The sequence below is a fragment of the Nomascus leucogenys genome, chromosome 25 (assembly GCF_006542625.1).
Source record: "Nomascus leucogenys isolate Asia chromosome 25, Asia_NLE_v1, whole genome shotgun sequence".
NCBI classification, from domain to species: Eukaryota; Metazoa; Chordata; class Mammalia; order Primates; family Hylobatidae; genus Nomascus; species Nomascus leucogenys.
In genome coordinates, this window is record NC_044405.1 from 13,553,225 (window position 1) to 13,580,679 (window position 27,455).

Consider the following 27,455-nt stretch of genomic DNA (forward strand, 5'->3'; position numbering starts at 1 on the left):
ATTATGTTGGCTGTGGGTTTGTCATAGGTGGCTTTTATTACATTAAGTATGTTCTTTGTATGCGGATTTTGCTGAGAGTTTTAATCATAAAGCGATGTTGGATTTTGTCGAATGCTTTTTCTGCATCTATTGAGATGATCATGTGATGTCATAGGTGGCTTTTATTACATTAAGGTATGTTCTTTGTATGAGGATTTTGCTGAGAGTTTTAGTCATAAAACGATGTTGGATTTTGTCGAATGCTTTTTCTGCATCTATTGAGATGATCATGTGATTTTTGTTTTAAATTCTGTTTATGTAGTGTATCACATTTATTGACTTGTGTATGTTAAACCATCCCTGCACCCCTGGTATAAAATGCACTTGATCATGTATTCTCTTTTTGATATGTTGTTGGATTCAATCGGCTAGTATTTTGTTAAGGATTTTAGCATCTATGTTCACCAAGGATATTGGTCTGCAGTTTTCTTTTTTGAAGATTCCTTTTGGAGTTGATTTCCAGTTTTATTACACTGTGGTCTGAGAGAGTGCTTGATATAATTTCAATTGTCTTAAATTTATTGAGGCTTATTTTTATGGCCTATCATATGGTCAATCTTGGAGAAAGTTCCATGCACTGTTGGATAGAATGTGTGTTCTGTGGTTGTTGGATGAAATGTTCTGTATATATCTGTTAAGTCCATTTGTTCCAAGGTATAGTTTAAACCCATTGTTTCTTTGTTGACTTTCTGTCTTGATGACCTGTCTAGTGCTGTCAGTGGAGTATTGACATCCCCCACTATTATTGTGCTGCTGTCTATCTCATTTCTTGGGTCTATTAGTAATTGTTTTTATAAATTTGGGAGCTCCAGTGTTAGGTGCATATATGTTTAGAATTATGATATTTTCCTGTTGGACAAGGCCTTTTACCATTATATCCTGTCCCTCTTTGTCTCTTTTAACCATTGTTGCTTTAAAGTTTGTCTTGTCTGATACAAGAGTAGCTACCCCTGCTGGCTTTTGGTGTCCATTTGCATGAAATATCCTTATCTATCCCTTTACTTTATGTGAGTCCTTACGTGTAAGGCCAGTCTCCTGAAGACAGCAGATAATTGGTTGGTGAGGTCTTACCCATTCTGCAATTCTTTATCTTTTAAGTGGAGCATTTAGGGCATTTACATTTAATGTTAGTATTGAAATGTGAGGTACCATTGCTTTTGTCATGCCCTTTGTTGCCTGTGTTCTTTGATTTTACTTTTTGTTTTCACTTTTTAACTTGTATTTTTGCTATATGTGTCCTGTGTGATTTATACTTTAAAGAGGATCTGTTTTGATGTGTTTCCAATATTTGTTTCAAGATTTAGAGTTCCTTTTAGCAGTTCTTGTAGTGGTGGTTTGATAATGGCAAATTCTCTAAGCATGTGTTTGTCTGAAAACAACTGTATCTTGCCTTCACATATGATGCTTAGTTTCACTGGATACAAAATTCTTGGCTAGTAATTATTTTGTTTGAGGAACCTGAAGATAGGGTCCCAATCCCTTCTAGCTTGTTGGGTTTCTGCTGAGAAATCTGCTGTTAATCTGATAGGTTTTCCTTGATAGGTTACCTGATGATTCTGTCTCACAGCCCTTAAGCTTCTTTCCTTCATCTTAAGTTTGGATAACCTGACGACAATATGCCTAAGTGAAGATCTTTTTGTGATGAATTTCCTAGGTGTTCTTTGTGATTCTTGTACTTGGCTGTCTAGGTCTCTTGCAAGGCCAGGGAAGTTTTCCTTGATTATTCCCCCAAACATGTTTTCCAGGTTTTTAGAATTCTCTTCTTCCTCAGGTACATTAATTATTCTTAGGTTTGCTCATTTAACATAATCCCAGACTTCTTAGAAGCTTTGTTCATATTTTCTTACTCTTTATTTTTTGTCTTTGTTGGATTCAGTTAATTCAAAAACCTTGTCTTTGAATTCCGAACTACTTTCTTCTACTTGTTCAATTCTATTGCTGAGACTTTCCAGAGCATTTTGCATTTCTAAAGGTGTGTCCAAAGTTTCCTGAATTTTTTATGTTTTTTTTTTCTTTAAGCTATCTATTTCCATGAATATTTCTCCCTTTACTTCTTGTATCATTTTTTGGATTTCCTTACATTGGGCTTCGTCTTTCTCTGGTCCCTCCCTTATTAGCTTAATAACTAACGTCCTGAATTCTTTTTCAGGTAAATCAGGGGTTTCTTCTTGGTTTGGATCCATTGCTGGTGAACTAGTATGATTTTGGGGAGTGTTGAAGACCCTCGTTTTGTCATATTACCAGGGTTGGTTTTCTGGTTTCTTCTCATTTTGGTAGGCTCTGTCAGAGGGACGGTCTAGGGCTGAATGTAGTACTCTCCCCCTTTTTCTATGAATGGGGCTTCCTGTGAGCTGAACTGCAGTGATTGTTGTCTCTCTTCTGGGCCCTGCCACCCAGCGAGTCTCCCTGGCTCCAGGCTGGTACTGGGGGTTGTCTGCACAGAGTTCTGTGATGTGAACCATCAATGGGTCTCTCAGCCGTGGATACCAGCGCCTTTTCTGGTGGAGGTGGTGGAGGGTGCAATGGACTCCATGAGGGTCCTTAGTTTGGTGGTTTAATGCTCTATGTTTGTGCTGGTTGGGTTCCTGCCAGGAGGTGGTGATTTCCAGAGAGCATCAGCTGTAGTGGTGTGGAAAGGAACTGGCAGTGGGTGGGGCCTAGATCTCTGAGATTATATACCCTTTGTCTTCTGCTACCAAGGTGGATAGGGAAGGACCATCAGGTGGGGGTGGGGCTAGGCGTGTCTGAGCTCAGACTCTTTTTGGGTGGGTCTTGCTGAAGCTGTTGTTGGAGATGGGGGTAACACTCCCAGGTCACTGGAGTTATGTACCAGGAGGATTAAGGCTGCCTCTGCTGAGTCATGCAGGTTGTCAGGGAAGTTGGAGAAAGCTGACAGTCACTGGCCTCACCCAGCTCCCACGCAAACTGAAGGGCTGGTCTCACTCTCACCATGCCCCCGTAACCCCAACAGCCCAGAGTCAGTTTTTAGGCGAAGGGTGAGAATGGCTTGAAAATTTGTTGAATGCTATCCATCTCCCAGCCCCCAGAGAAAAGGGCTTTAGTTCCTCCCCCTGCCTGTGAAGTCTGCAGGCCAGATTCGCGCCCTCCCCCGAGTTCTGGCCGGGAGGCTTCTTGCCCTGTTCAAATTGTTACAAAATTCAGCTAGAGAATTCCTTCTCCCTGTAGAGTTTTACCCCCTGCTCCTCTGGCCGCCCTCCGGATGGATCTTTGTGTTGCCAGGCAGGAATGGGCTGCTTGGGGACCCAGTGAGCTCCGAGAGCCTTTCTGCTGCTTCCTGTACCCCTGTATTTCGCTCAGCTCTCTCACTTGACTCAGCTCCAGGTAAAGTCGGAAACTTCTCCCACAAACGCCTTCAGCTTCTCCAGTGGGGGTGTGTGTTCGGGACACTCCCTTTCCCACTTCCACAGTTGGGACACTCATAGTATTTGGGGTGTCTCCCGGGTCCTGCAGGAGCAGTCCGCTTCCTTCAGAGGGGCTGTGGGTCTTCTCGGGATTGCTACTTTATTCTTGAAGTTGATCTGGAGCTAAAATTCACAATGCAAGCCTCCGTAGGTTGCTCTGCCTGGAGCTTCAATCTAGTCCTGCCTCCTGTCCATTGTGATCCCCTGAATCTCAGCACACATACTATTTTTGATAATACATATTTCCCATGAAGTTTTGAAGATCCTATATATAGTTAAATTTATTTTCAGCAATTTTATTTCTCTTCCTCATAACCCAGAGTTAACTAATTTTCTAAACTTGGTGTTCAGTACTACCATTTTTGTTATTTCACACACTACATAATTATCTAATACAAAAACACTGTCTTGTATTGCACTGACAAAATATATATGTATTTTTAGAAACTTCTTGTTTTTCATCTTTATTTGTAATAATTGATTCATGTTGATTCATAAAGCTTTGCTCAGGTATGGTTAAACAACTGCTAAATTCCAGTATTCTCTTGTATGAAAACACCAAAATTTGTCCATCTAATTTTTGACTGATGGTCGTTTCTAATTTTGCCTCGTATCAAAAAGTGCTACAGTGAAAATATTTGCTTTATATACAAGTCATTATATACAAGTGCAGTGGATTCACTGGGCTACATACCTACACACATATACACATGTAATTTTTACTTTTTGGGTTAGTGGATTTTTCCCTAGATTTGTGTTGCCAAACTGCCTTCTCTTATGTTGATACTGATTTATATTCCCATCAGATATGGGAATTTATTTCTTTTTTCTTTTCTACATCTGTATCTTCACCTGGTACAGTAACCTTTTTAAATTTTGAGGGAAATGGTTTATCACATGTGCTTATTGGATTTTCTCATTAGCGAACTGATTTTTCTCCCTGTGCTAATTTAAATTTACTCTTTAGAGAATTACCTGTTATTTTTGTGAACATAAAAAGGGTCGAATTGTCAAGGCAGACTCACATGGATTAGTACTGTTATCCCATGTCAAACTTCACTGATAAGTACAAGAGTACAAGTAAACACAAGCCACTTCCAGAAAAGCAAGTAGTGGCCTGGGACATCTATGACAGCTGCCCAGATCCTTCCTTTTCTTATCATCTCACTCTGTCCCAGGTTAATAAACAGGGGGACAATGGAAAATGTAATTTGTATATTTAATGTTCATTGTTTTTAAATACCATATGCTTAAATTATCGTATAACATATAAACATAATAACCTTATTTAAAATAGCAATTATAAATACCAAGATAGAAACCAACAATTCCTCTGCCTTCAAATGCCACTCCTATTATCATAAACAGTTTGGTATGAATAGTTTTTCATATCCTTTCAATCCTACTAATTTATGAATAAATAAATTAAAACTTTACTTGGTTATATTGTTTCTAAACACATTAAATCCATATCTATTACAAAAATTTCTAGTTAGTAGTTAGGTCTATATCAAATTTAAGAGAAAAAATTAAAAAAAATGCCTTCAATATGAATGATTCCATTGTTAATGATCATTACCTTTTTGTGCATATGTCCTTTCAAATGTTTTTAGTTTAAGCTTTACTAAAATATTTACTATGAGCTGAGTGAAATGATAAGTTTGGTTCAACTGGTAAATTGCTCTATTTTTGCTTAAGACAAACTATCTGATACTGTTCTTTATATTAAAACTCACTTTGTTAAGTGAGAGTTTTCTTAAATGGTCTGTTTCATATAAAATATCTAAATTGTTTAAAGGCCTTACTGAAGTTACTGTATAAAAGTTAATTCATACGGACTACATTTCTTGGCACTAATGGCATATAAAATAAGCAGTACAAATGCATGAAGAATGAGAGAATTTTGATAACTTGACTTAACGTTTCATAGATTCATTCTGGAGCTAATTAGTTTTCCTTAAATTCTGCTTGGTCTAGTAGCAACTGTGGGCAGCACGTTTTTGGCATCGAGAATCAGACATTCTAGATTAGTTGGTAATGATAAAATGACTTTTGGTCCTGAAAGCTTACTTATTTTATTCTACTTGTATACATTGTGCATAATATTTTTAAGAAGTAAAATATGCAATGAAAAGTATTCTACAGAATAAAAATGCTGGCAGTGAAATGTATTAACAGATATTTGAAGCATATTTTGTAAAATGTGTATTCCTTTGCAGAAAATATAAATTGATATGATGTTAAAATACTATTGATCTTGTGTTGGGTTAAGATTTTTAGGAGTATAGTTTAAAGTATTTCAAATATTTTTCTGCAAACCAACATTAAGTTATTTCTAAAAGTTTGATCTATTTAAAAATGGTAAGATCTTGATTATTGGCTCTCTAAATCCTGCAGTTCAGGACATTTTGAACAAGCTGTAGAATTCTAAAAGAAAGAACATGTATTGAGAAGAATATAAAATAGCCAAAAGCTGATGGCTTATCTTTATGCCAGTCATAGCATAAAGTATTCAAAAACACTTATGTTCCAGCTAATATTTGACAGTTATTACATAGAAACACATAATAATATGATTTATTTTGTATGTGGAAAGATAACTTCACAACTTTATGAACGGCAGGTAAATTGAGGAAAGATGCTACTACCAGTAAATATGCTCACAGTCAGACTGAAACCTGAGTCTCCTTTGAAAATTGATTACGGGCTGGGTTCAGTGGCTCACACCTGTAATCCCAGCACTTTGGGAGGGTGAGGTGGGCAAATCACTTGAGCCCAGGAGTTTGAGACCAGCCTGGGCAACACAGGGAGACTCCCTTCTATAAAAAATAAAAAGAGAAGAAAAGAAAAAAGAAAATTAATTATGGAAAGATATCAAATTGGAAATTACCATTGATTAAATGGATTGTTACTGTTGTTGTCATTGTTTTCTCAATTAATTGCATTAATATGAGAGACTCCTGAGGGTACATCCTATGGTTTGGTGAAAAGAGCAAATATTAATAATTTGGGATCATAAGAACCAGCTGTATTTCTCAATAATAGTATAATTTCCAGCACACAGCATCGTTAAAACTAGAGTTGTATCTGCAAAATACTAGCTATATTTCTACGCAATGTAGATATGTTGGAAATAAAACTGAAAAAACTTTATAACTGCACTTGAAGAGCTTTCTGATCTTTTTATCAAGAAAGTTTTCTTAAAATGCTAATTAAAAGGAGCATTTAACCAAAGAATCCAATGTGCCGGGTGTGTAAGGCATTCTTTTTCATGGTTTTAAGACATTTTCACAAATGGCATCTATACACAAAACTGATAATGATGAAACATCTTTAGTCTGCCATTCTTTAAGAAATTATGGTGTGAGTTCATACTTATTACGTCTATGATGATGATGTTTATTTCTGCTTATATAATCTTATGAAAATTATATTAATAAGAGGGGATGTTTAACAAATCTATTTTAAAAGTGTTACATCAATTTTGCTGCCTTTTCCTAGAGAATTAAGAATGAATGTGACATATAACATCTAACCTCTAATTTGGAAATTAAATTTTCATATTTATTTAAGTTGATTTTAGTCCAAGTTTTGAAATGTGATTAGAATAAATTCATAATTTAAAATACTTTTGAAGGAATCCATTAACTGATCTTGTAACCAAGATTTTTATGTGGCAAATGATAATAGTTATATTAGGTATCTCTATAAAAAATATTGAGGATTTTTCAGTGTCATACAAGCCACGCAATACTGATCCATGCTTTTATGAACCCCCTCAAATAACCTTGCTGCAATGGGTCATATAGTGGGCTTCACTTTGAAGACCACCCAAAATCTCCATCTGCTCCACATAGAATTGCCATCCTGCTAGTATGTATTCCATGGTCTATAGCTGATATTAAACACATTCATTCACAAAGCAATTCAATATGATAATTTTCATTTAAGTCAAAAGTAAAATATTATTGTAGCAGTTACATTCATGATTATGCTTAAGTTTATCCCAATTTCCAACAAATACTCCTGACAGCCAGCTTTGGTCTCATTGCCATAATATCAATCTCTATATTATCATTTCTAGAGACAGAGGCACATGCTATGGACATGACCATAATTCTCCTCTTTAGAATGCACTGGCTGGCTTTCTGTGCAGCAAATTAGACACTCTATTAAGTCATATGGATGATAAATGATAAAAAGATAGATATAGATAGGTAGATAGATAGATGGTAGATGGGGGTGGGTGAGTGAGGGGAGCCAGGCTTTTGGTTACGAACCTAATCTAACTTCCTGTGTGACAATAATGTAACTCTCTACTGAGGAGTTTCTGTACTTTTGACCAAATCCCTCAACTAGAGATATAATATTTCAAAATTTCCAGCTTTCTGACAAAATAGTTGAATAAGAGACCAGGTCTAAGAGCAGAGATGAGCTGTAGCCCTATGAGGAAAATGATCAAAATTTGGAAAATTGAATGTACTTAGAATAGTTAACTACAGATAGCTCTATTCTTCCAAAATCTTCTTCAGTAAATAGACTTTTAGAATACAAATGTATTTTAAAACATTCAATATATGTTTAGAATGATACAATAGAAATAAAAATCCTCATTCTTAACTTTAGAAATTAAATTCAGATTAGAGGGATATAAATTAATTTTTGAAATTTTTGAGTCAGGAAAACTTTAGCAAAAAACTAGTATCATTTTATCACAGTACAGATGAGGAACTTCAGCCTTAAAGATGCTAAAATTTATGGCTAATGAATCAGGTCTAAAACCCAGATCTAATTACTTACCAGCTTATAACCAGAATCAAAATGTGTGTATTTGTTTATTATTTCTCCCCAATTCACACATTTTTAATATTCAATTTGTGGTTTATTTGTAACTTGTAGATAATTTGTTTTAAGATTAATAGTTTAGATATGAATATGCCTCTTTTAATAAGTATTTTAAACTTCAAAATATTATAGCTATTTTTAAATGCATCACAGTATTTAGGAGATTTGTTGAAGGGTTTCTAAAACAACTTTTATAAAAATAGTGATATTTGTGTTTATATCCACCTCCAAAACTACACGTTTGCTTATATTTCAGAATATTTTGAAAAGAGGAAATTTATAATAACAGTAGCAGCTGTTCACAGAACATCACTGTGTATCTGACAGTGAGTTGAACTCTTGAGGAATGTGTGTTGTATTATTAAATTCTCACAATTTACCATGTTAAGCACTGTTCCTTCCATTTTACATAGGAGGAATCTGCATAGATTAGAGGAAAAAGTTAAAAGGAGTATGAATGAAAAAACTACGTGTACAAGATGTCCAAGATGAACAAAACTATACAATAAAGTTCATTTCAATATACAACATGTATTATATTCAACAAGGCTCAAATTTTTTGATAAAAGGAAACAGAGACCTCTTTTTCTAGCAGGAAGATATTTTTCTTGGGAAGTTTTGTTTATGCTGGCTTGAATAACACTATGGTGAATATCATAAGATTAATTCATTTTTAACATCTCTGTAAAAGCCAAGGATGCAGTGTGTCCATGGGGAATTTAAATCATACATTTTAACACACAGATTAAAATTATGGATTCTCAAGTAATGATAAATTAACAGAGCTCTTTGAGGTTTTTTTTAATTGTAAGGCATATTTGTTTGTTGGTTTGTTTCTGTTTTTTGAGACGGAGCCTCGCTCTGTCACCCAGGCTGGAGTGCAGTGGCGTGATCTTGGCTCACTGCAAGCTCCGCCTCCTGGGTTCAAGAAATTCTCCTGCCTCAGCCTCCCAAGTAGCTGGGACTACAGGCACCCGCCACCATGCCCGGCTAATTTTTTTGTATTCTTAGTAGAGACGGGGTTTCACTGTGTTAGCCAGGATGGTCTCGATCTCCTGACCTTGTGATCTGCCTGCCTCGGCCTCCCAAAGTCCTGGGATTACAGGTGTGAGCCAACACATCCAGTCAATTATAAGGCTTTTTAATTAAGAAAATAATTTTTTTAAAATGTGACAAATTATTTAATTCTTTGCTAAATTAACTGTATATGGGCCTACAAGGAAAATATTCTGTTTGCATTCAAAGTAAAATCATTTGTAAGATATTAAGCCTACTAATAATATCATCACCATTATTATTTTAAACAAAATAGGAGACTTCTGCAAAGACCACTGTCATCTAAAAGCCATGACCCAACTACCAATATGATTTTCTTTAAAAAAGAAATAAGAATGCTTTTGCACTGTTGGTGAGAGTGTAAATTAATTCAACCATTGTGGAAGACACTGTGGTGATTCCTGAAGGATCTAGAACCAGAAATATCATTTGACCCAGCAATCCCATTACTGCGTATACACCCAAAGGATTATAAATCATTCTTCTATAAAGACACATGCATACATATGTTTACTGCAGCACTATTTACAATAGCAAAGACTTGGAACCAACCCAAATGCCCATCAATGATAGACTAGATAAAGAAAATGTGGCACACATACACCATAGAATACTATGCAACCATAAAAAAGAATGAGTTCATGTCCTTTGCAGGGACATGGATGAAGCTGGAAACCATCATTCTCAGCAAACCAACACAGGAACAGAAAATCAAACACCGAATGTTCTCACTTATAAGTGGGAGTTGAACAATGAGAACACATGGACACAAGGAGGCGAACAACACACACCAGGGCCTGTCACGGGGTGGGGGACAAGGGGAGGGACAGCATTAGGAGAAATACCTAATGCAAGTGGGGTTTAAAACCTAGATGACTGGTTGACAGATGCAGCAAACCCCCACGGCACATGTATACCTACGTAAAAAACCTGCACATTCTGCACATGTATCCTGGAACTTAGAATAAAAAAAATTTTTTTTTTAAAAAGGACTTTGCCCTGCTTAGAAATGGGAATAATCATGACAGAACAATATTAATGGAAAACACATGGTAGATATGAACGAACACTGTGAAATGTTAGGAAGCAGGGAAAAAAAAATTGCCTCCTTGACAATAGTCAAATTTCAACATGATCCCTGAGAACCATCAGATTTTTAAATAGCATTTTCTCCCCGCTATCCTGCATAGGGTTTGAGTTTCTAGCAGGCTCCCGGGCGATGCGAGTGCTGATGCACGAGGTCACACTTTCAATAGCAAGAGTACAGGCGCCACTTAAAACAACAATTTACATAGATCTGTTCACGACTTAAAAGTTAGTAAGAGTGTTCTATAGAAATACTAGGAAAGAAAGAAAGAAAATTCTAAAGAAAAAAATAATAATTCCTATAGTCTTCAAAGTCTGAAACAATCATTCCATATGGAGGCATTTCCTTCCAATTATTTTTGTTTGTATACGGTTACCTAATAGTTACCTATTTTGACAACTAACTTTGTTACTTAAGAAACCATGAGGATTTTCCCCATGTAAATATTTTTTTCATAAAATACCTTAAGGCCAACAGAATATTTGGCCATTTAGTTATACCATAACTTATTAGCCCAGTTTCTCTCCTGTGAAATATTTCCATTATTTCCAATGGCTTATTAGTATAAATAATATGTGGGTAAATAATTTTAAAATTTCTGATTATTTTCTTATAAAAGGTTTTCTAAGAGTTGGATTACTTTGTCAAAGGATATGAATGGTTCAACACTCTTGAATTATATTGCATATGCTGAGTCTATCTCAGCATTATTGCTTTAAAAATATGCTTGTCAGTTTAATAAATGAAAACTAGTATTTTCACTTAGTTTATTTTATTACTAACATGCTTTTATGCATTTCTATGGCTCCTGTCCTGAGAACCAATTTATGTCTACCAAATTGTTTCTTATTTTAACTCAATAATCATGTTAGAGTTCCTTTTATATTAAACATAAATTCCTTGCAAATATTTTCCATTTTGTCTTTTAATTATTTTATGTATTTAATTTTTTTTTTTTTTTTTTTTTTTTTGAGACAGAGTCTCGCTTTGTCACCCAGGCTGGAGTGCAATGGCACAATCTCGGCTCACTGCAAGCTCCGCCTCCCGGGTTCATTCACCATTCTCCTGCCTCAGCCTCTCCAAGTAGCTGGGACTACAGGCACCCGCCACCACACCCGGCTAATTTTTTTTGTATTTTTAGTAGAGACGGGGTTTCACCGTGGTCTCGATCTCCTGACCTCATGATCCACCCGCCTCAGCCTCCCAAAGTGCTGGGATTACAAGCATGAGCCACGGCGCCCGGCCGTATTTAATTTTTTAATTTTATTTTTGTGTGTGTGACGGAGTTTCGTTCTTGTTGCTTAGGCTGGAGTGCAAAGGTCCAATCTCGGCTCACAGCAACCTCCACCTCCTGAGTTCACGCAATTCTCCTGCATCAGCCTCCCGAGTAGCAGGAATTACAGGCATGCACCACCGCACCCAGCTGCTTTTGTATTTTCAGTAGAGACTGGGTTTCTCCATGATGGTCAGGCTGGTCTCAAACTCCTGATCTCAGGTGATCCACCCACCTCGGCCTCCCAAAGTGCTGGGACTACAGGCGTGAATCACTGCCCCGGGCCTTATTTATGTTTTTACCATGAAGAAAGTTTTGATTTTCACAGTGTTTTATATGTAGAAAGTCATTGCAAATTCAAAGCTGATTTTGTTATTTTACCTTAGATTATTGTGGTTTAAATTTTTTAAGCATGTAATCTAACTGTAATCGTTCTTATTAATGTGTAGTTTGGACCTCATTTGATTTTGTTTCCAAGGTAAACTTTCAAACACATTTTGTTTAATAAGAAATATCTGCCTCATGAGTTTTCGTGATTCTTAAACCATATATTAAAAATTTAGGAAAGCAGAAGTTGTCTCCGGACATTCTAATGTCTTTCACAATACATCCATAAATCATTGCTATAACAAGACACATTTAATTATGTCTAAAATACCTGGGGGTACACTTCTTTAATTCCAACTTTTCTTCATCTACTTTATAACTTTAAAATAAAAAAGGATCATTCTTTCAGATGAATAACCATATTGTGTTAAAAGTTAAGAGTCTCCTCAAGACTATGATTGGCTTTAATGTCACATTTAAACATCATGTTAGTTTCCTATTGCTATGTAATTAATTACTACAACGTTAGCAGCTCATAGGTCCCAAGTCCAGCACAGTGTGGTTGGGCTCGCTGTTCAGGCTGACGTCAACATGACAGCAGGCTGTGTTCCTATCTGGTGTGAGGATTCTTTTCCAAGTTCATTTCTGTTCTTGGCAGAATCAGTTCCTTGCAGCTGTCACACTAAAATCCTCTTTTTTTTTTTTGCTGGCTGCCTACCATAGGTGTAAATTAATCTAGGAGAAAATAGGACACTTTAATAATATTTAGACCTTCATTAAATAGCTTAAGCAAAATTCAATATATTCCAAATTTTATATATACATATATATATACACACACACACACATATATATATTCATAATTCTTATAATCATGTTTGTACAGGTATTTTATGTGTGCTGTACAGATTTGCTTATATTTTGCATATGATTTGTGCACAGATATTTCAGTCTAACTCATCAGTTATACAGAAAACTTCAGCATTTTCTCTCTTTCTTCTTATTCTCCTAACACCTATCTGAAACCTTTTGGTAATTCATTTGTTTTTAGTTAGCCATCCTTAGTTTTCTAATATTAATTAAAATGTCCTGAAATAGTTGTTTCCAATACTTAAACATAATTAAATTTCATAATAATGTAAAATATTAATATTAATATAATTAATAAATTTAATTAACTATAATAATAGTTATATTTTCTAACCATCACATAATTATATTTACCAATGGCTACCGATTTCATATAGTTTTTCTTAACCATTTTTCAAAAACTAACTTTCTGGTCCTACTTAAACCATTTTTTTCTTATGTTCTGCTTTGGTTTTTAATAGAAATGAGTTTTTTTTTTTTTTTTCACTTTCGACATCCATTGAAATGATCTTATAGGTTTTCCTTTAGAATTATTGGTGTTGGAGGGTGGAGCCAAGATGGCTGAATAGGAACAGCTCTGGTCTACAGCTCCCAGCATGAGCAACACAGAAGATGGGTGATGTCTGCATTTCCGTTTGAGGTACCAGATTCATCTCACTACGGAGTGCCAAACAGTGGGTGCAGGACAGTCGGTGCAGCGCACAGTGCACTAGCCAAAGCAGGGCGAGGCATTGCCTCACTCGGGAAGCGCAAGGGGTCAGGGAGTTCCCTTTCCTAGTCAAAGAAAGGGGTAACAGATGCCACCTGGAAAATCGGGTCAGTCTCACCCTAATACTGCGCCTTCCCAATGGGCTTGGAAAACGGCACACTAGGAGATTGTGTCCCGCGCCTGGATCAGAGGGTCCTATGCCCACAGAGTCTCTCTGATTGCTAGCACAGCAGTCTGAGCTCAAACTGCAAGGTGGCAGCCAGGCTGGGGGAGGGGCACCTGCCATTGCCCAGGCTTGCTTAGGTAAACAAAGCAGCCAGGAAGTTCGAACTGGGTGGAGCCCACTACAGCTCAAGGAGGCCTGCCTGCCTCTGTAAACTCCACCTCTGGGGGCAGGGCACAGACAAACAAAAAGTCAGCAGGAACCTCTGCAGACTTAAATGTCCCTGTCTCACAGCTTTGAAGAGAATAGTGGTTCTCCCAGCACGCAGCTGCAGATCTGAGAATGGGCAGACTGCCTCCTAAAGTGGGTCCCTGACCCCCAAGCAGCCTAACTGGGAGGCATCCCCAAGTAGGGACAGACTGACACCTCACTCGGCCAGGTACTCCTCTGAGACACAACTTCCAGAGGAACTATCAGACAGCTGAATTTGTGGTCTCACGAAAATCCACTGTTCTGCAGCCACCACTGCTGACACCCAGCCAAACGGTCTGGAGTGGACCTCTAGCAAACTCCAACAGACCTGCAGCTGAGGGTCCTGTCTGGTAGAAGGAAAACTAACAAACAGAAAGGATATCCACACCAAAAACCCATCTGTACATCACTATCATCAAAGACCAAAAGTAGATAAAACCACAAAGATGGGGAACAAACAGCAGAAAAACTGGAAACTCTAAAAAGCAGAGCACCTCTCCTCCTCCAAAGGAATGCAGTTCCTCACCAGCAATGGAACAAAGCTGGACAGAGAATGACTTTGACGAGTTGAGAGAAGAAGACTTCAGACAATCAAACTACTCCGAGCTACGGGAGGAAATTCAAAGCAACAGCAAAGAAGTTAAAACTTTGAAAAAAAATTAGACGAATGGATAACTACAATAACCAATGCAGAGAAGGGCTTAAAGGAGCTGATGGAGCTGAAAGCCAAGTTTCGAGAACTACGTGAAGATTGCAGAAGCCTCAGTAGCCCATGCAATCAACTGGAAGAAAGGGTATCAGTGATGGAAGATGAAATGAATGAAATGAAGTGAGAAGGGAAGTTTAGAGAAAAAAGAATAAAAAGAAACAAACAAAGCCTCCAAGAAATATGGGACTATGTGAAAAGACCAAACCTACGTCTGATTGGTGTACCTGAAAATGACGGGGAGAATGGAACCAAGTTGGAAAAAACTCTGCAAGATATTATCCAGGAGAACTTCCCCAATCTAGCAAGGCAGGCCAACATTCAGATTCAGGAAATACAGAGAATGCCACAAAGATGCTCCTTGAGAAGAGCAACTCCAAGACACATAATTGTCAGATTCACCAAAGTTGAAATGAAGGAAAAAATGTTAAGGGTGGCCAGAGGGAAAGGTCGGGTTACCCACAAAGGGAAGCCCATCAGACTAACAGCTGATCTCTCAGCAGAAACTCTACAAGCCAGAAGAGAGTGGGGGCCAATATTCAACATTCTTAAGAAAAGAATTTTCAACCCAGAATTTCATATCCAGCCAAACTAAGCTTCATAAGTCAAGGAGAAATAAAATACTTTACAGACAAGCAAATGCTGAGTGATTTTGTCACCACCAGGCCTGCCCTAAAAGAGCTCCTGAAGGAAGCACTAAGCATGGAAAGGAACAACCGGTACCAGCCACTGCAAAAACATGCCAAATTGTAAAGACCATTGAGGCTAGGAAGAAACTGCACCAACTAATGAGCAAAATAACCAACTAACATCATAATGACAGGATCACATTCACACATAACAATATTCACTTTAAATGTAAATGGGCTAAATGCTCCAATTAAAAGACCCAGACTGGCAAATTGGATATGGAGTCAAGACCCATCAGTGTGCTGTATTCAGGAAACCCATCTCATGTGCAGAGACACACATAGACTCAAAATAAAGGGACGAAGGAAGATCTACCAAGCAAATGGAAAACAAAAAAAGGCAGGGGTTGTAATCCTAGTCTCTGATAAAATAGACTTTAAACCAACAAAGATCAAAAGAGACAAAGAAGGCAATTACATAATGGTAAAGGGATCAATTCAACAAGAAGAGCTAACTATCCTAAATATATATGCACCCAACACAGGAGCACCCAGATTCATAAAGCAAGTCCTGAGTGACCTACAAAGGGACTTAAACTCCCACACAATAATAATGGGAGATTTTAACACCCCACTGTCAACATTAGACAGATCAACGAGACAGAAAGTTAACAAGGATATCCAGGAATTGAACTCAGCTCTGCACAAAGTGGACCTAATAGACATCTACAGAACTCTCCACCCCAAATCAGCAGAATATACATTTTTTTCAGCACCACACCACACCTATTCCAAAATTGACCACATAGTTGGAAGTAAAGCTCTCCTCAGCAAATGTAAAAGAACAGAAATTATAACAAACTGTCTCTCAGAACACAGTGCAATCAAACTACAACTCAGGATTAAGAAACTCCCTCAAAACCGCTCAACTACATGGAAACTGAACAACCTGCTCCTGAATGACTATTGGGTACATAACGAAATGAAGGCAGAAATAAAGATGTTCTTTGAAACCAATGAGAACAAAGACACAACATACCAGAATCTCTGGGACACATTCAAAGCAGTGTGTAGAGGGAAATTTATAGCACTAAATGCCCACAAGAGAAAGCAGGAAAGATCCAAAATTGACACCCTAACATCACAAGTAAAAGAACTAGAAAAGCAAGAGCAAACACATTCAAAAGCTAGCAGAAGGCTAGAAATAACTAAAATCAGAGCAGAACTGAAGGAAATAGAGACACAAAAAACCCTTCAAAGAATTAATGAATCCAGGAGCTGGTTTTTTGAAAAGTTCAACAAAATTGATAGACCCCTAGCAAGACTAAGAAGAAAAGAGAGAAGAATCAAACAGATGCAATAAAAAATGAAAAAGGGGATATCACCACCGATCCCACAGAAATACAATCTACCATCAGAGAATACTACAAACACCTCTATGCAAATAAACTAGAAAATCTAGAAGAAATGGATAAATTCCTCGACAAATACACCCTCCCAAGACTAAACCAGGAAGAAGTTGAATCTCTGAATAGACCAATAACAGGCTCTGAAATTGTGGCAATAATCAATAGCTTACCAACCAAAAAGAGTCCAGGACCTGATGGATTCACAGCCGAATTCTACCAGAGGTACAAGGAGGAACTGGTACCATTCCTTCTGAAACTATTCCAATCGATAGAAAAAGAGGGAATCCTCCCTAACACATTTTATGAGGCCAGCATCGTCCTGATACCAAAGCCTGGCAGAGACATAACCAAAAAAGAGAATTTCAGACCAGTATCCTTGATGAACATTGATGTAAAAATCCTCAATAAAATAATGGCAAACCGAATCCAGCAGCACATCAAAAAGCTTATACACCATGATCAAGTGTGCTCCATCCCTGGGATGCAAGGCTGGTTCAACATACGCAAATCAATAAATGTAATCCAGCATATAAACAGAACCAAAGACAAAAACCACATGATTATCTCAATAGATGCAGAAAAGGCCTTTGACAAAATTCAATAACCCTTCATGCTAAAAACTCTCAATAAATTAGGTATTGATGGGACGTGTCTCAAAATCATAAGAGCTATCTATGACAAACCCACAGCCAATATCATACTGAATGGGCAAAAACTGGAAGCATTCCCTTTGAAAACTGGCACAAGACAGGGATGCCCTCTCTCACCACTCCCATTCAACATAGTGCTGGAAGTTCTGGCCAGGGAAATCAGGCAGGAGAAGGAAATAAAGGGTATTCAATTAGGAAAAGAGGAAGTCAAATTGTCCCTGTTTGCAGATGACATGATTGTATATCTAGAAAACCCCATCTCTCAGCCCAAAATCTCCTTAAGCTGATTAGTGACTTCAGCAAAGTCTCAGGATACAAAATCAATGTACAAAAATCACAAGCATTCTTGTACACCAATCACAGACAAACAGAAAGCCAAATCATGAGTGAACTCCCATTCACAATTGCTTCAAAGAGAATAAAATACCTAGGAATCCAACTTACAAGGGATGTGAAGGACCTCTTCAAGGAGAACTACAAACCACTGCTCAGTGAAATAAAAGAGGATACAAACAAATGGAAGAACATTCCATGCTCATGGGTTGGAAGAATCAATATCATGAAAATGGCCATACTGCCCAAGGTAATTTATAGATTCAATGCCATCCCCATCAAGCTACCAATGACTTTCTTCACAGAATTGGAAAAAACTACTTTAAAGTTCATATGGAACCAAAAATGAGCCCGCATCGCCAAGTCAATCCTAAGCCAAAAGAACAAAGCTGGAGGCATCACGCTACCTGACTTCAAACTATACTACAAGGCTACAGTAACCAAAACAGCATGGTACTGGTACCACAACAGAGACATAGATCAATGGAACAGAACAGAGCCCTCAGAAATAATGCCATATATCTACAACTATCTGATCTTTGACAAACCTGACAAAAACAAGAAATGGGGAAAGGACTCCCTATTTAATAAATGGTGCTGGGATAACTGGCTAGCCATATGTAGAAAGCTGAAACTGGATCCTTTCCTTACACCTTATACAAAAATTAATTCAAGATGGATTAAAGACTTACATGTTAGACCTAAAACCATAAAAACCCTACAAGAAAACCTAGGCAATATGATTCAGGGCATGGGCATGGGCAAGGACTTCATGTATAAAACACCAAAAGCAATGGCAACAAAAGCCAAAATTGACAAATGGGATCTAATTAAACTAAAGAGCTTCTGCACAGCAAAAGAAACTACTATCAGAGTGAACAGGCAACCTACAAAATGGGAGAAAATTTTTGCAACCTACTCATCTGACAAAGGGCTAATATCCAGAATCTACAATGAACTCAAACAAATTTACAAGAAAAAAACAAACGACCCCATCAAAAAGTGGGCAAAGGACATGAACAGACACTTCTCAAAGGAAGACATTTATGCAGCCAAAAAACACATGAAAAAATGCTCATCATCACTGGCCATCAGAGAAATGCAAATCAAAACCACAGTGAGATACCATCTCACACCAGTTAGAATGCCCATCATTAAAAAGTCAGGAAACAACAGGTGCTGGAGAGGATGTGGAGAAACAGGAACACTTTTACACTGTTGGTGGGACTGTAAACTAGTTCAACCATTGTGGAAGTCAGTGTGGCGATTCCTCAGGGATCTAAAACTAGAAATACCATTTGACCCAGCCATCCCATTACTGGGTATATATCCAAAGGACTATAAATCATGCTGCTATAAAGACACATGCACACGTATGTTTATTGAGGCACTATTCACAATAGCAAAGAGTTGGAACCAATCCAAATGTCCAACAACGATAGACTGGATTAAGAAAATGTGGCACATATACACCATGGAATACTATGCATCCATAAAAAATGATGAGTCCATGTCCTTTGTAGGGACATGGATGAAACTGGAAACCATCATTCTCAGTAAACTATTGCAAGGACAAAAAACCAAACACTGCATGTTCTCACTCATAGGTGGGAATTGAACAATGAGAACTCATGGACACAGGAAGGGGAACATCACATTCCGGGGACTGTTGTGGGGTGGGGGGAGAGGGGAGGGACAGCATTAGGAGATATACCTAATGCTAAATGACGAGTTAATGGGTGCAGCAAACCAACATGGCACATGGATACATATGTAACAACCTGCACATTGTGCACATGTACCCTAAAACCTAAAGAATAATAATAAAAAAAAGAATTATTGGTGTTATAGTAGCAATTTTCTAAAATTTAAAGCAAAAATAATAAAAAGAACACAGTTTAAGTGTGTAGTTGGATGCATTATGACAAATGCATAGATTTTTATACCCATTACACATTAAGCCTTTGTGTACAATCCCCACTCTGTCATCCCAGCACCAGCAAACCAGAGATCTACTCTTAAAATATCCTGTGAATGGAATCACACTATGTGTACTGTCTTGTGAATGTCGTCTCTCTGTCCACATAATGCTAATGAGATTCACCCATGCAGTCGCATGCATGTGTAGTTCATTCTTTTTCAATACGAAGCATTATTCCACAATCTGCTTATTAACTCCCCTGCTGATAAACATTAGGGTTATTTACTGTCTTTTACTACATTGTGTAAAGCTTCTATGCAGCATCATGTTCAAGTCCTTGTGTGGAATTACATGGCTGTAGAGGAGGCATATATTTAACCTGTCAAGAAATGGATTAATCTTTCAAAAGTAATTGTACCACTTTATACTCCCATAAGCAATGTACGAAGGTTCCAGTTGCTCCACTTCCTAGCTAACACTTGGGATTGATAGTTGTTTTAATTTTAGGCATTCAAATGGGCATAGAATGGTAGTTCAGCTTGCTCTGTAAGTACATTAGGGAAGCATCCAATTTACACTTGGTGAGGTCAAGTAAGAATCTCTAAAGAAAACAATAGGTAAGAAGAATACTCAAACTGAAAGAAAATAATCCATTAATGTGTGATTCTTACTTAGCCATAGTGAATAGCTCTTCAAACATTTTTATTAAACTTGTTTTGGCACAATTTTGATTAGAAGTTTGCAGACTGGGTCTTTTGATTGTGTCAGTGTGTGCTTTTTAATGTGTCTATGTATGTTTACATGGGTATTTAGACTTATGGTGACTTCAAAAATGTATTTGATAACTTTCCATTTTTTTTGCAGAAACATTCATTAATATTACATGCTTATGGAACTATACCTATTGATTAAAGGTGAATATTAATATTATTTTTATAATAAAACAAAATATGTACATTATAAATATTAATACAATAAATATTCACAATAAATAAAATGGCATTTTATTATTTAAATAATATATTTTTAAATAATGTATTTAAATAATAATATATTTTTAAATGATATGTTTAAATAATGTATTGTTAAATAATATATTTACATAAACAACATATTTCAATATAATATTTAATATTATTTTAAAATGATAATTGAGGCTCATAAAATTAGGCAGAATGATAATTCTAGTAGTAGAAGGGCTTCAGTTTTTATCGATTTATGAGATAAAATCTTAGATCCTTGTATATAAACCGTAGATGGAACACATCAAGACTTAAGCTCAAGTAAACTGTCAGTCACCAGTATAAAAAAATGCTACTACGTATTGTGTTGTAGAATCTATAGCATACTTTATAATAGCTGCAAACCTGTATTCATTTCAGGTTCTCATATTACAGCCCAAAGCATCCTAAGGGAAATTTTTGTGACCCCATTACTTTCCACTCCCAAAGGATATTTGCTAAAATGATGATGATGATGATGATGATGATGATGATGATGATGATGACGATGATTTGAACTTAATAGCTTTAGATTGACTTAATCCAAAAGTATTTCTAAGCATTCTTTTACTGATTTGGCCAGGGCAAACTTTCATTTTTGCCTCCCAGTAGTCTTCGGCAATTCAGAATATAGGATAGACTGTTGCCAAGATATGTTGTAGTCAAGGCTGATTTAAATCTTTATAACATCTGACTGTATGAAATTAAATAAAGCTTCCCCCAAACCCTAAAAGATCATTTTAGTAAACAGTGTAACTTTGGTGTCAGCAGATGTAGTTATGCAATTAAAGAGAACAAATTATAATTCCATAATCTCTCTTCGGAGTTAGGTGAATAACCACATCTGTGGTACAGGGAATGGAAAGATTACTTTCAATCTAGTCTAAAGAAACTCCGCTCTAAAATATATTCAGCAAAAGTAAAATAAATTAAGAATTGATTATCTTTCATTCAATAAAGCTGGTGTATAATTAGCAATCTACCTGAAATTTCCCCTAGGCATATTCTATGTGTTGCTGTTAGCATTATAAAAGTGTAACAATAAAGGATGCTGAAAAGAAATTTTCTTCCTTCTTTTAGGCATCTACCCCTGGAGAAAGAGCCCAATGAGGAGTAATCTCTGAAGCCCAGATTTCCTAAGGATGAAGCTTCAGGAGAGGCCTTATCAATCCTGATAACAAACTTTTCTCATCAAGTTAGTTTCATTTAAGGGAAGTTTTAAATGTGGAAAGTTCAGAAGGCTATTAAAATTGGTTCCAGCTAAGATACACGCACAACCACACACGCACACACACACACGGTAGAGATAAATATGTTCAACAATCCAGCTCAGTGTTACTAGAAAATTTGATCAGAATCTGGCGAAATAAATAGTAAACTTACTAAAAATGCCAAATATCCCAGAAGTTGCTTCTTTAACATTTGATCAAAAACTCTGTCCAGTCCATTTTTGCTTCTTTCAAAAATACTCTGCCGAAAAGCCAAAGGAGAAATGGGGCTGGTACCTTCAATATAGAGAATTCCAAATAAGATTAGATCCCAGAAGGCTTAGTGTGGCTTTCCAGGACTGTCACTATTAGGCAGTAACCTACCATTCACCTCTGTTTCCCAGATCCACCTCGTTATACCTTATAACTTAAAATATAAATTCCAACAATGTATTGTACTCAAAAAAATTATTTCTCAATTTGTTTGCTCATACTATTGATATTTTTCTAGAATCTAAATAATTGTGAATTAACTATGATAGCAGTATTCACAAACAGTAAGTGAAATCAGATGTATTAATTCTGAGAGGAAGGAGGTGTCAGGATTTTCACAGAAGAAGAGCACTAAGGCCGGGTGCGGGTGGCTCACGCCTGTAATCCCAGCACTTTGGGAGGCTGAGGCAGGCGGATCACGAGGTCAGGAGTTCTAGACTAGCCAGACCAACATGGCGAAACCCCGTCTCTACTAAAAATACAAAAATTACACACCTGTAATCCCAGCTACTCAGGAAGCTGAGGCAGGAGAATCACTTAAACCTGGGAGGTGGAGGTTGCAATAAGCTGCGATCGTGCCACCGCACTCCAGCTTCGGCAACAGAGCAAGACTCCATAAAAAAAAAAAAAAAAAAAAAAAAAAAAAAAAAAAGGCAAAGCACTAAATCTGGTATGTGAAAGATGAGTAGATTTTTCCTGCCAGGAGTAATAAAAATTAAAGCTAAAAATAATTTCATGAAGCAAAATATTCAAAGAAGATGAAGAATGAATAAAGACAATTGAATTGGTAATTCATAATCCAAGCTTCACTAAGTGGTAGGATAGAAGCTGATTTTTAAGTGTAAAATAAGCAAATTATGCTGAATAAAGAAAATTATTTAAAAATTATCAAGAAATAACTAGATCCAGGGAAGACAATTTTCATTTGAAGGCTTAATAATGTTTGCAGACTGAAGGACAAGATGCAGTGGAGGATGAGAGACCTTAGCAGGGGATTAAAATAGTGGAGCATTTTTGTGGCAATGCCATGCAATAAGGAGACAGCGTTGGAAAGAAGAGAGACATTCGTTCATCCTAGGTAGGAAGCAAATAGTAGAAATTTGTAAAGAAAAAAGTATTGGGAGATAAAGAAGAATCACAGGTGTAATTCTTAACATCCTAAATCAAAATTATTGTTTATGTGTTTCTCCTTCCAGAAATGAAATTTGTAATACATGATCTTTGGTTTAATATCCTTCTATCTCCAGCACCTGGCATATGGCAGGTCTCTGAATATGTAATTAAGATATGGATCTATGGAAGTACAATAATTCTTGTTATATGAATCACTGTTCCTGAAGTTGGCATATATTGGCTCATCTGGGAATAGGGAAATTGGCAGTTAATTGAGAGGCCATTGGAACACCTGCTGAAAGAAACGTGATAATGATTCAAGGGGAGGAAAAAAAAAAAAAACCAAGTGAGGAATGACCAGAATAACATTAACTTGAAGTGGATGCAGTCAGCATATTTTTGAAAATGTTTTAAATCAACAACTTCTATTTGGAGAGCAGATGTAATTACACCAGACAGCAGAGATAATAAATAAATATCAATGCAGTCACAGTGGTGTGGCCGGAGTATCAGTGCCTTGGTTGCTATGGGCAGCAGAAGACATAGATGCCTCTGGCATCCTAGCTGGCAATGAAGAAAAATGAACGCAGAATTAGGCTTCAAGTTACAGAAAAACAGAATAATAGAGGTTAGGATTTAGACAGAAAAAAACAGGCTTGCTGGAGTTATGGAAGTGGGAGAGACGAAACAAGTTAAAAAGAACTACTCTTCTTGTAATTTCTCAAGTTCAAGGAGAGGAAATGTCAGCATTCAAAATTGCAGAGAATGAGAAAACAAATGTGATGATTTTGATCAGGGTTATGTTTATGCCGGTGATTAACAGATAAAATGAAGAGTCCTTGGCATCATAGGAGTTGAGGGATTCTGAGCCAGAGTGCTAAAAGGACCATCTACGTAAATGATGGAGTTCATAATAAGATTGGAGTGGAGAAAAATTATGAAGCAAGTACTCAGAAAACGAGAATGTTAGGAGGTTACAGGTTGATGGCTTTAAGGATGGAGAGAATATACGTTATGATAAACATAATAAAGTGGGTGGTGGAAGAAAAGTTGCCTGAAATTGGCAGCTGTGAGTAATTAATCTTTAACACCTCTTCCTTACTTAAGTAGAAAAAGGGCCTCCATAAAAATGGTAGTGAGAATTTTATCTATCAGAGACAACACACTTTCAGTTGCAGATGAGACATGGAAAATATTCTCACACAAAATGTGGTCAAGAAAAGGAGTAATAGTACTTACTTTTTCTAATTGAATACATAAAAATATTAATATACATTATCTGTAAATATTCATATTGATCATGGGAGAGGTAATCAAAATATATAATATTGACAACTGAATTGAAATTAATATATTTTTCTAAAAATATCAGATTATGGGTAATGAACCAATATTGGCTAGGTGAAAATTGCCTAGTTTTTACAACTAGAAATGCTTCCTCTCAAGCACGTATCAAAATCACAGCTGTATTTTAGGCTGCTATATTTGCCAGATGAAAACAGGATACTGACATTCATACACACAAACATGCAAGCATATGTTGAAATTTTCATTCCAGATGTCTACAAAAGAGAACAGATAATACGAAGTTCGAAGTTCGTTACCTATTTCAAGTTACCTCTGAGATTCCTTATGCCGAAGACAAATATTGTATTAAAAAGAGTTCTTAAGTAGGCCATAAGAAACCTAATCCTTTCATAAAGAGTGAAAGAGTATGGTTATTTTTGATAACAATTATTATCAAAATAAATTATTTTTACTTCTAAATTAGTACTGATTACATCTCAAGGTTTTTGTTTCTCTGATACCAGGATCTAAAATTATTTCAGAAAGCATAATTAGTTTTAGTGTCTGTAGATCTTTGCTGTCAGTGAATTAAAGTATTTTTGAAAAAGGAATATGTATTCCTGAAAAGTGAACTATACTTTATAGAAAATTACCTATTTGTGTAAATACAGGAAAACAGCTCTAACATTAAAATATGTGTATCAATTGGATTCAGAGTGTTGCATGAGGTTTAAACATTAAAGAAGTATTTATAACATTCGAAGAAACAAAATTAACAAGAAAAAAACCAAAATATTAAAAATAAAGGTAATATTCCTCATCAGAAAATAAGAAAAAAATACAAACAACTGTGGTAATACCAAAGTGATTTTTAAAATATATTTTTTGTTGTTCATTGGTTGTCTTGCTCAATTCAGTCAAACATAAGCCAACAAGATAAGACTCCACAGAGAGCTTTTTAAGTTACCATGTGTTGTGTGTGCCACTCTAACTGTCCATGGTTTCTGTCTTTCTACTAAAATTCTAGCATACTAAATGCTGTATGTTATTTTTTTCTAGCATTATCTCTGGAAAATCAGACCAGTGACTAATACAATTACTCTTTTAGTTTTCATAGATTTGACTATATGTCTGAGCCTGGAGTTGTTTGCGTTTATTCCATTTCGGAGTCACTCAGTTTCCTCAGTCTATAGACTAGTCTTTCACCAAATTCGGGAAGTTTTCATTCATGATTTCTTCAAATAATTGTTAAGCCCCACATCCTTTTTCCTCTCATTCTAGGACTGCAGTGATGCAAATGTTAGCTATGTCATTATTGCTCCAGAAGTCTTCGAGGCTCAGTTTTTTTTTTCTTATCTGTTTTCTCTCGTTGTTTAGATTGGGTAATTTCTACTAATCTACCTTAAATCTTACTGATCCTTTCCTCTGTCATTTCCACTTTGTGATTTTGTCCATATGCTGAGATTGCTATTTGGAATATTTTTACAGTATCTTCTTTAACATTCTTGCTCGATAATTCTAACATTTGTATCATCTTATAGTCTATTGATTGTCGTTTCTTATTTGATTTGAGGTTCTCCTAGTCCTTAGTATGTCAGGTGACTTTGGACTATAATTTGGACACTACATGTATTATGATATAAGACTAAAGTTATTACTTTGATCTTTTATTTAAGTGGGTATTCAACCTGTTTAGTTTCAAAATACATGTTCTAGCTCACTTTTGTGAGCTATCGTTCAAATTTCAATTTGGTTTCTAAATCCCCTGCATTGGAGTCCAATATCCCCCAGTCACAGTTGTATGTGACTCAGGTGACAGGACTCTGCCCCACAATCTTCTCATCATGGACAGGGGAAGAGAGATGAAAATTACTTCACTGCCACAGAGGATGGTGGAATTCAGATCTAGGCACATGTCCATAGGGAAATGGCGCTTACACATTAACACTGGTCAGAAGTGAATGGCAGAGTGGCACCCACAGGCTTCAGTAGATAGCGGTGCCTCCTGATACTGGGATAGGGTGGAGAACAGGCTTCCGCCCATGTCTCTGCAGGGGTAGTGAGACTGCCTCGATACCATGGGAGAGGGAGATGGAAGTCTGAGTTGTGCACATAAGCTCCACTGGGGAGAGGTACATCCCAGTTACTGCAGAAGAAGGGAGAAAGTCAGAGGGGTCATAGTCTCTATGGGGAAGGAAAGCCATCTCATTCCTGCAGAAGGTGGGTAAATGTGAGTTCCACCCACAACCTCCATGGTTGGGGGATGCTACCTCCTTACTGGAGGAAGAGAGTGGAAGACAGGGTTCTAACCCCAGTCCCACAGTTACAGCACTCATTGAGGTGGAAATAGAACACATTTTTTTCATAGTGTTCCTCTTGAAGAAAGATAAGTATGGTTAAAAGATTTCTGCTATGTGGGGTTACCCTTTTTCCTGGTACTTTCACTAGAGACAGATGATATAGAAGAGAAAGGCGGGGGGGAATATAGACCACAAAGAAAAATAGAAAGGTGAATAATTCCTGATAATATTAGATAAGGTTATTTATTAAGAGCTACTTTACACGTTTACTACAAGGCATAATTGACAAAAGGTAAAGATCATTTGTAATGAGAAATTTTCTGCCGCTTATATACTACAGTGTCTGTACTTTTACCATTAGCTTCTCTATTTAACATTATGTGGTTCTAAATAATCTTTCAAAACACATACTAACCAGTTTGTCTGTAATATCATCTCACAGACTACAGCATCCTTTGCTGATTTAAGGATAAGTTAAGTGTTTTAAAAATCTATTTATATTAAATTATATGAGAATGGAGGCAGGAAGACAGAGCTTGGAACATTATCTACAAACAATTAGTGTCCTATATTGTCATGGTC

At 36.6% G+C, this 27,455-nt stretch overlaps 1 long non-coding RNA gene across 1 annotated transcript; it reads left to right on the plus strand.

Moving 5' to 3' along the window:
- Positions 1 to 3,262: 3,262 nt before the first annotated feature.
- On the plus strand, positions 3,263 to 22,790 carry LOC101176850. Its single transcript, XR_180268.3, has 3 exons — positions 3,263 to 3,381; positions 20,556 to 20,605; positions 21,773 to 22,790. It is a non-coding gene; the product is annotated as an uncharacterized LOC101176850 (long non-coding RNA).
- The last annotated feature ends 4,665 nt before the right edge of the window (positions 22,791 to 27,455 follow it).